The following is a 7,481-nucleotide window of genomic DNA, read 5'->3' as shown; positions in this document are numbered from 1 at the left end:
AGATCATAATATGGTGATTACATGAGATTTTCTTAAAACTGAAGGCATAAAACAATTTGGGTTATGTTTGGAAGATGAACCAGTGCTCGATTGTCAAATTGTAATAGAAGAAAATTCAGATGGTGTACATGGTGAAGAACTTTTTTCAAAAATTACGGTAAAAATTCTTGAAAATGAATCAAGTTGCTACAAATACAACATTATATCTGAATAAAGACTTCAAAATGACCTTTCGACTTCTTTATTGATTCTACCAAGAAAATACCACTATAGAAGCTTAAAATTGTAATAGAAGAAAATTCAGCAAATTGTTTAGACAGTGAAGATGTTGATGCTTTGACAAATGAACAAGTGCCCGATCGTCAAATTACAATAGAAGAAAATTCAGAAAATCATTCAAATGTTGTACATGGTGAAGAATGTTTTTCAAAAGTTCCGGTACATGGTGAAGAATATTTTTCAAAATTTGCGGTATAAATTTTTAAGGTCGAATTGAGTTGCCACAAATACAATATTATATCTCAACAAGGACTTCTAGCACAACCTCTAGACTCCCTTGTTTATTCATTAACAGATTTTACCAAGAAAATACCACGAGATAAGCTTTCTAACGAAACTGAAGAAGCGACTCACCACTATCTTAAATTCTACAAAATCAAACACAAAGACCGAATCAAAATTTTGAGAAAACTTTTTCGGATTAGCAAGTTAACTAACTAACCAATCCATAAAATTTAGTGTTTGATCAACAATATTTTATTTGATTAATCTTTAACTTCTTATAATAATTTCACCATCTTTTTTAGATTGAAAATATTTTCTCATATGACTTTGTTATCTTAATTTTTTTTATAAAACGACATAATGTCATTAAATAAAAAGACTCGAAAAGGGTGAAGAATTTTAAGAGCTCATGATTTAGGCGGCAAAACAATTTTCTTTTTCAAGAATGAATCAATCAACAAGATGAAAACAAAAAAACAACTAGAATGAGAACAAAATTGAAGAAAGCAATCAATGAAACTTATAGTGCCTTGAAATCATACGTAAGAGTAAATTTCTCATATGCAATATTTCATCTTTAACAAATCAACCAATTTCTTTCACAAGTGAGAATTCGTCTTCACATTCACATCATTTCGAACCCTTGATAATTTTCATGCGTTCCTCTCCATCCAAATATGATAAATAATGTTTGTAATGAAGCACTTGAAGATATTTGAACTAAAGTCGTTACCTTTTGTCTTTACAATTACCTCAAATTCCTTTATTTCCATATCAACTAATCAAAAAAAATTATCATATTTTGTAAAAGAAAAAATTATTATTTCAATATTTCTCAATTTCTTGAAAAGAGGTGATAACTTGTTAAATTTAACCAAAAATTTTGTTGCCAAATTTTTAATAATATTATTTAGTTTTTAAGATGCAAGTTCGAATCAATGAAATTAAATTATTTTTTTATAAACTATTACCTATAAGAGTATTAAAACAAAATCTGTTTATATATTATGACATGTGAGTATAATTAAGATTATCAAAAAGTATATTAATATTGCCATTATACCGTTCATTAAAAATAGTAATAATTGAACCATGTCTTGTCCAATAAAATAGTTTCCTAATCTTAAAATCTAATTTGAATACCTAACAATTTGATTTGAATTATAAATTATAAATAATAAATAATAAAATAAATGCTGGATAAAATAATTATCCATAGAAATATATTAACATGGTTCATAGATAAACTAATAACTCTGGCTAACTATAAAAACCAAATAAACTAATAACTCTAAATAAAAACCATATGTTAACCTGACTACCACCGAGTTCATCTGTTTTGGATCTCTTGGCCTCCATTGATGTGAAGCGGCTGTGAATTCCTGCCATCGCTACGATTCAATGAACAAAAAACAATAAAAAATAGTTAGCTATCAATTGACCATCAAATAATGCACGTATATAACTAACTATACATTATTCCCTGTTCTAAGTCATCAACTGCCAAACTAGAATTTCCCGATAAACCCATCCCTAAGAAATTATGGTGATGATCATATTCAACTAGAGTATTTCCCGATACTTCATTTTCATTTTGTGTGAAAACACTATTGACTGAGCGATTACGACTGCGTGATTCCTCCCTCATTTTGGAGTAGGCATAAGAACCCGAACCTGGAATGGGATGATAATATATTCACGAAGAAAATGCTCTATTTTAGTTGTGAGTACTTATGTGATAGCGCAACAACCCTAATTAGACATACCTTCAACATGGTATGGAGGCGGGTAAAACTGAAGATAGCAGAATGTAGCCAATACATACCTGCAGATAAATAACATTTTTACTATCTAAGACGATTAACATTTTCTTTTTTGAAAATGATCTCTGGCAGGGGTGTGAGGCTAGTAGAGCAACTCACCACTGTCGTCATATGGACACTTCGACAGTAAGCTATTGAAAACTCGGTTAGTTGGGTAAAAGGACATTAGTCTTATGGTTATAATTTAATGAATAAAGAGTATATTGATGATGAGATATTCGGTTATTTTATATTAATCTCAAAAACTCATATTGAACAAGGACTAAATAACACCTCATCAAACAAGTCTCAAAGCTATTAAAATTGGGGCTTGAACTTGGACCTCTTTTAACATATGGGGTTTGAACTTTGAACTGCAAGATGATGTTCAAACATTTAACATGTGTGCCATTTGGGGAGCTTTTTCCTAACAGACATTCTTTTTTCACGAAATTATTTAGTGTTAGATATTTTATTAGTTTAGAAAAAGAAGCATTAATCTCTTCTTCCTTGACAAAAGCCCCAAATGGCTAATGTACTAGCATTATATGCCAAAAGAAAACCAAGTTCAAGTCCCAAATAGTAATTGATAAACATAACACGCAATGAACTCACCTAGTATACCTCCTACTGCCACATCTGGCTAGTGGTGCCAGTAGTCGTCAACTCGAGAGACACCAACAAGTGATGCAACGAGTAGCAGGGTAAAAGAGATGCACAATTTTGCTACATGTCCTCTTCCGTCAAACACCTTGATCTTTCCATATAAATACAACGACATAAATCCTAGACCGGCAAAGAATTATTGCAAAGAATAATACAACAAGAAATTAATAAGATTTTGAGTAAAGTATTGGAGGACTATTTTCGTTGAATATCAATAAGATAGTTACCCGAAGTATGGCCACTTGGAAAAATTTTATGCCCTTCCTTTATCACATGTTTGTTTCCATGGCAAATAACATTTCTAATCAAATCATAAGCCTAACAGTAAGACATGAGACACCACACTTAGCATACTTTTAAGATAAAACTGCAGATTCTATAAAAAAAATTAAATCGGGATTTGTTCCATGGTGTGTAAGCTAGAACGATCCCCACAGACCTACCTCCACTTCAATCAAGGATTCTTAGTGGGAAAACCGTATATTCCATATTCATTTCATTTAAAATTATTTCTGTCCTATCATTTAGATCTGAACTGTAAACTGAACTTGGTATTTATAAATGAAGCCATTATCTAGAGAAATTGAGTAAAATACATACATCCTTTCCATCTGGGAAGCACCGCCAGAAGAAGTCGGGTCTAGACCGACCAACAACATCCTTTATCGCATTTGTTAGAACAGACGTGATGAGGACAAAAAAGTAGGCCTGTTTTTTATTCTCAAAACTTATAAACATAACATTTCACACAAGGAACATAAAGTAAGGATTTCAATTTTACCTAAAGTTGCATGATGAAGATCGTATACATCCTTCCTACGTAAATAAACTCTTAGCTAGAAAAATCAAGATAGGAAAAATAACTTCATATATCTAGCAATGGAAAGGAACACTATTCATAAGTTACACGACCTCTAAATATTTCTCTAAATAAAAATAATAGAAAAAGAACATACCGGAACAGCCCATTGAGGAACTGTATTATCTTTCAAAGAATACTTGAGGTCAGACATCATATCCTTCTCAACAAACCGATAGAACGGACTAATTGTATTCAAAACATAGTATATCACACCAAGAAGCAGTAAAATGAGTCAATCATGCAAGTGGATCCTCGCCACTGTAATCCCATGGGACCTTACAGTATGTGAACTGAGCTCAACTTCTCTGATTCTTTCGTGTCGATGACAACAAAATAAACTCGATCACAAAATGAGATGGCATTATATGATATTTCTTATTGAAACACAAAGAAAAACTGTACCTCCTGATCCATATCCGTCAGTTGAAAGTAGAATCTGTCATTATCAGTCTTGATGCACTCTGTATATGAGACCCAATGAACAAGACATTAAACCACATATGATTCTTTGGCAAATAAAAGCCTATTTAAAAAATGGTCATCTAATTATCAATGCAGATAAGACAATTGTGATATATAATGAAAGTTTCATTCAAACCATAATCATAGTAGGCTGATAGAAATACAATCAATTATGTACCATTCATGTCATTTGTGGTAATGAATTCATAAAAGACTAAACTTAATGGACATTTGGCCTCTTTCCTCACATTTGGTACGAGATTAAATCCCCATTTGCAAGTAAGTCTTTCCTCCCAATCAATCATCAGACATTTGGCTCTGAATCATTCATTTCCTCAACTTCATTGTTGTCCTCACCTAGTGGAGAACAATGGATGTATCAATTTGGCTCGATGGGAAGATACTTGAGCCCAAACGTGATATTCATAGCCTAATTGCGTGATATGTTTGTTTCTATCTATTAGATTGTTTCTGAATCTGAATCAGAATCATACAAATAAACTGCCAATGAATTTTTATAATCTCTCAAGGCAAAGTTCAGATTACCTATGTTTCTCAATGTCATCTCATATGGATTACAAATGAACTCAATATGTTGTTAGACATCCGCCACAGAAACAAACAAAGAAATAGATTCACAGCACAAACGGAGGATTAATTCATTCATTTGTAACTGGATTTGAAATCTCCTAAGATAAAACCTAATATAATAATCAGCCACTCAAATTAATACGGAAAATAACAAATATCGTTACATAGAATCAAGAGATTCAATCAAGCAAGTAGAATGCAGAATGAACTCCAAATCTATACTCGATTGAAGCAAATGTTTACAAACCTGAAAGAGACATTTGGAATTGACAACATGCCACGAAGAGTTATTGATGAATATAAGTCACAACGATTGCGAGAGATAAGAGCAAAAAGAAGTATGTATACATACAGATCATTTAAACGAGGATGAAGACTTTTCTTTCACATCACGGCCAACCATGTGCAGTAAGTGCTGAATACTAAAATATATAATAGCGGTAAATAGTATGAAAAGATGAATAAATAATGGAGGAAATCCGTAAAAGCGTCTGGATGTGATTGTTTCACCTTTCCGGTTTTTTACGGCAAAATTGGAAAACCTTTCTCTCAGAAATAAGGACCGGTCTCCAGCCACGCAAAGAAGGAGAGATCTGAGATTGATTGTCTCGATGATGAGCATGATCTTCGTTGAACATGCTCTATAATCATACAAGCCTGCCACGTTCAATCTAGACGGATTCTAAGCGGTGAGATTGAGACCAACAACAATGTGCATTTTTTAGTACAATTAGGTGATACAATTAATTGAGCGTTTGGTTCGTGGTACTAGTTATATAGATGTAAGTTGTTTGGATATAACTTGTATAGGAGTATTAAGATGTATAAATTATATAAATTATTAGTGTTTGGTTGAAATAATATAAGTGATATAAATTATATAAATTTTATAATTTTGTGTTTGGTTCGTGGTATAAAAAAATAGTAAAAATAATTAAAGACTATTTTATTCTTTTATTTATATAAATTATTTTAATATTTATTATTAATTATATTTAAACTAATAAAAAATATTAGTTTAAAAATATTTAATAATGCTATATGATAATATAATTTCTTTATAAATATATTTTATTTTCTGTAATTAAATAAATTGTTTATTAATAATTAATACTATTAAATATATAATAACAAAATCACAAATAAACGAATCTCAATAGATCGTTCTATGTTGTGGAGACTTAGGTACCTACCAAGATAAAAATAAAAGTTCAAGATAAAAATAAAAGTTTGTTATATTACTTGAAAATAAGGCTATCTAAAAATAAAACCGACTAAAACAAATCTTACTTAATTAATGTAATCTAACATAATTAAAAAAATAAATTTAAATATTATGTGCTTACTACCAAAAAAAATTGTAGTGAAACGTTTTCATCGAAGAGTTAACTAAGAAACTTATTGTTTTAACTTATTTGTATATTTTTTTGTTAAACATTTCTTAAATAAATAATTATTTTATTTTTGATATCTCTTTTTTCATTTCAGAGATTATTGGTCAAGAGAATGAAAAATTAAAAAATCTATTTATATTTTAAAGGATAGCTTTCATCAATGGGGTAACTAAGTCCACTTCCACGTCCACGTCCACGTCCGAGGATGAAAAAGACAATAATTTTGGTTAAAGACAAGAATGAGTTTAAAAAAAATAGAAATTAGTAAAGGTTAGAAATTTATACCTTGTATACCTGTTACAATTTTATAACTCATTTTAGGTATAAATTATACCCTTAATAACACTGTAGATATAATTTATTTTAACCAAACATTAATTTAATTTTACTGTAGATATCTTTATCCTATATCTATAGTACTGTACCTCCAACCAAACAGAGGCTTAAGAATCTTAATTTAAGTTAATTAATTTTATTTCCTTTTAAAAAAATAAACAATAGTTATTTTCTTTCTCGTTTTCACAGCTTCTTTATTATTTATTCTTTTTTTAGTACTTATATTTGAATTTATGCTTTATTTTGTTTAATTTGGTATATTATTTACTTGGATCGGATTAGGCGTCCTGAATTTTTCTAATTCAAATAATATTCTACTTTTTTGTTAGGTCGTTTGATACTCATATCTATGGTCATTTTTTGAGTTTGTGTCAATCTACTTTTAAGGACAAATGATATAAAATTGTCAGATCTAAGTATAATTTTAAGTTAATATTAAAATTATATAATAATATACTTAGTTAATTAGATAATTTGAATTCATTGGAATTAATATTATAATAATAGATAATTTGAATCCATTGGAATTCGAAATCATAAACCCCTTTAGTAGCCGTTTGTCGATTTATATAGGAACTATATATATCCAAATCCTAAAACCCCTTATCCTAAAACCCCTTATCCTAAAACCCCTTAAACCCCCTTCCCAAATCGGATTCAGATATTTCCCATTCTTCAAGAACACGTCCACACCACCGACGACGGCTTCTCTCCTCCACCGAAGCATCTAGAGAAATCGAATCATTTGCTTGGCGGTGTAATATCTTCCAGAAGCAGCAGGGGAGTTACCGGTGGAATTAGTAATCGGAAAATGCTTACGGAAGAGTAAAATATACATAGACAGATCGTCGTACAACAGCATCA

General features: G+C 30.3%; 1 pseudogene; it reads right to left on the bottom strand.

Annotated features, from left to right (window-relative positions):
* Nucleotides 1–1,969: 1,969 nt before the first annotated feature.
* LOC124918265 lies at nucleotides 1,970–4,601 on the bottom strand (annotated as a pseudogene).
* Nucleotides 4,602–7,481: the final 2,880 nt, after the last annotated feature.

The sequence above is a fragment of the Impatiens glandulifera genome, unplaced genomic scaffold (assembly GCF_907164915.1).
Source record: "Impatiens glandulifera unplaced genomic scaffold, dImpGla2.1, whole genome shotgun sequence".
NCBI classification, from domain to species: Eukaryota; Viridiplantae; Streptophyta; class Magnoliopsida; order Ericales; family Balsaminaceae; genus Impatiens; species Impatiens glandulifera.
The sequence above is the reverse complement of the archived record's forward strand: the minus strand, read 5'-3'. Positions and strand labels throughout refer to the sequence as shown.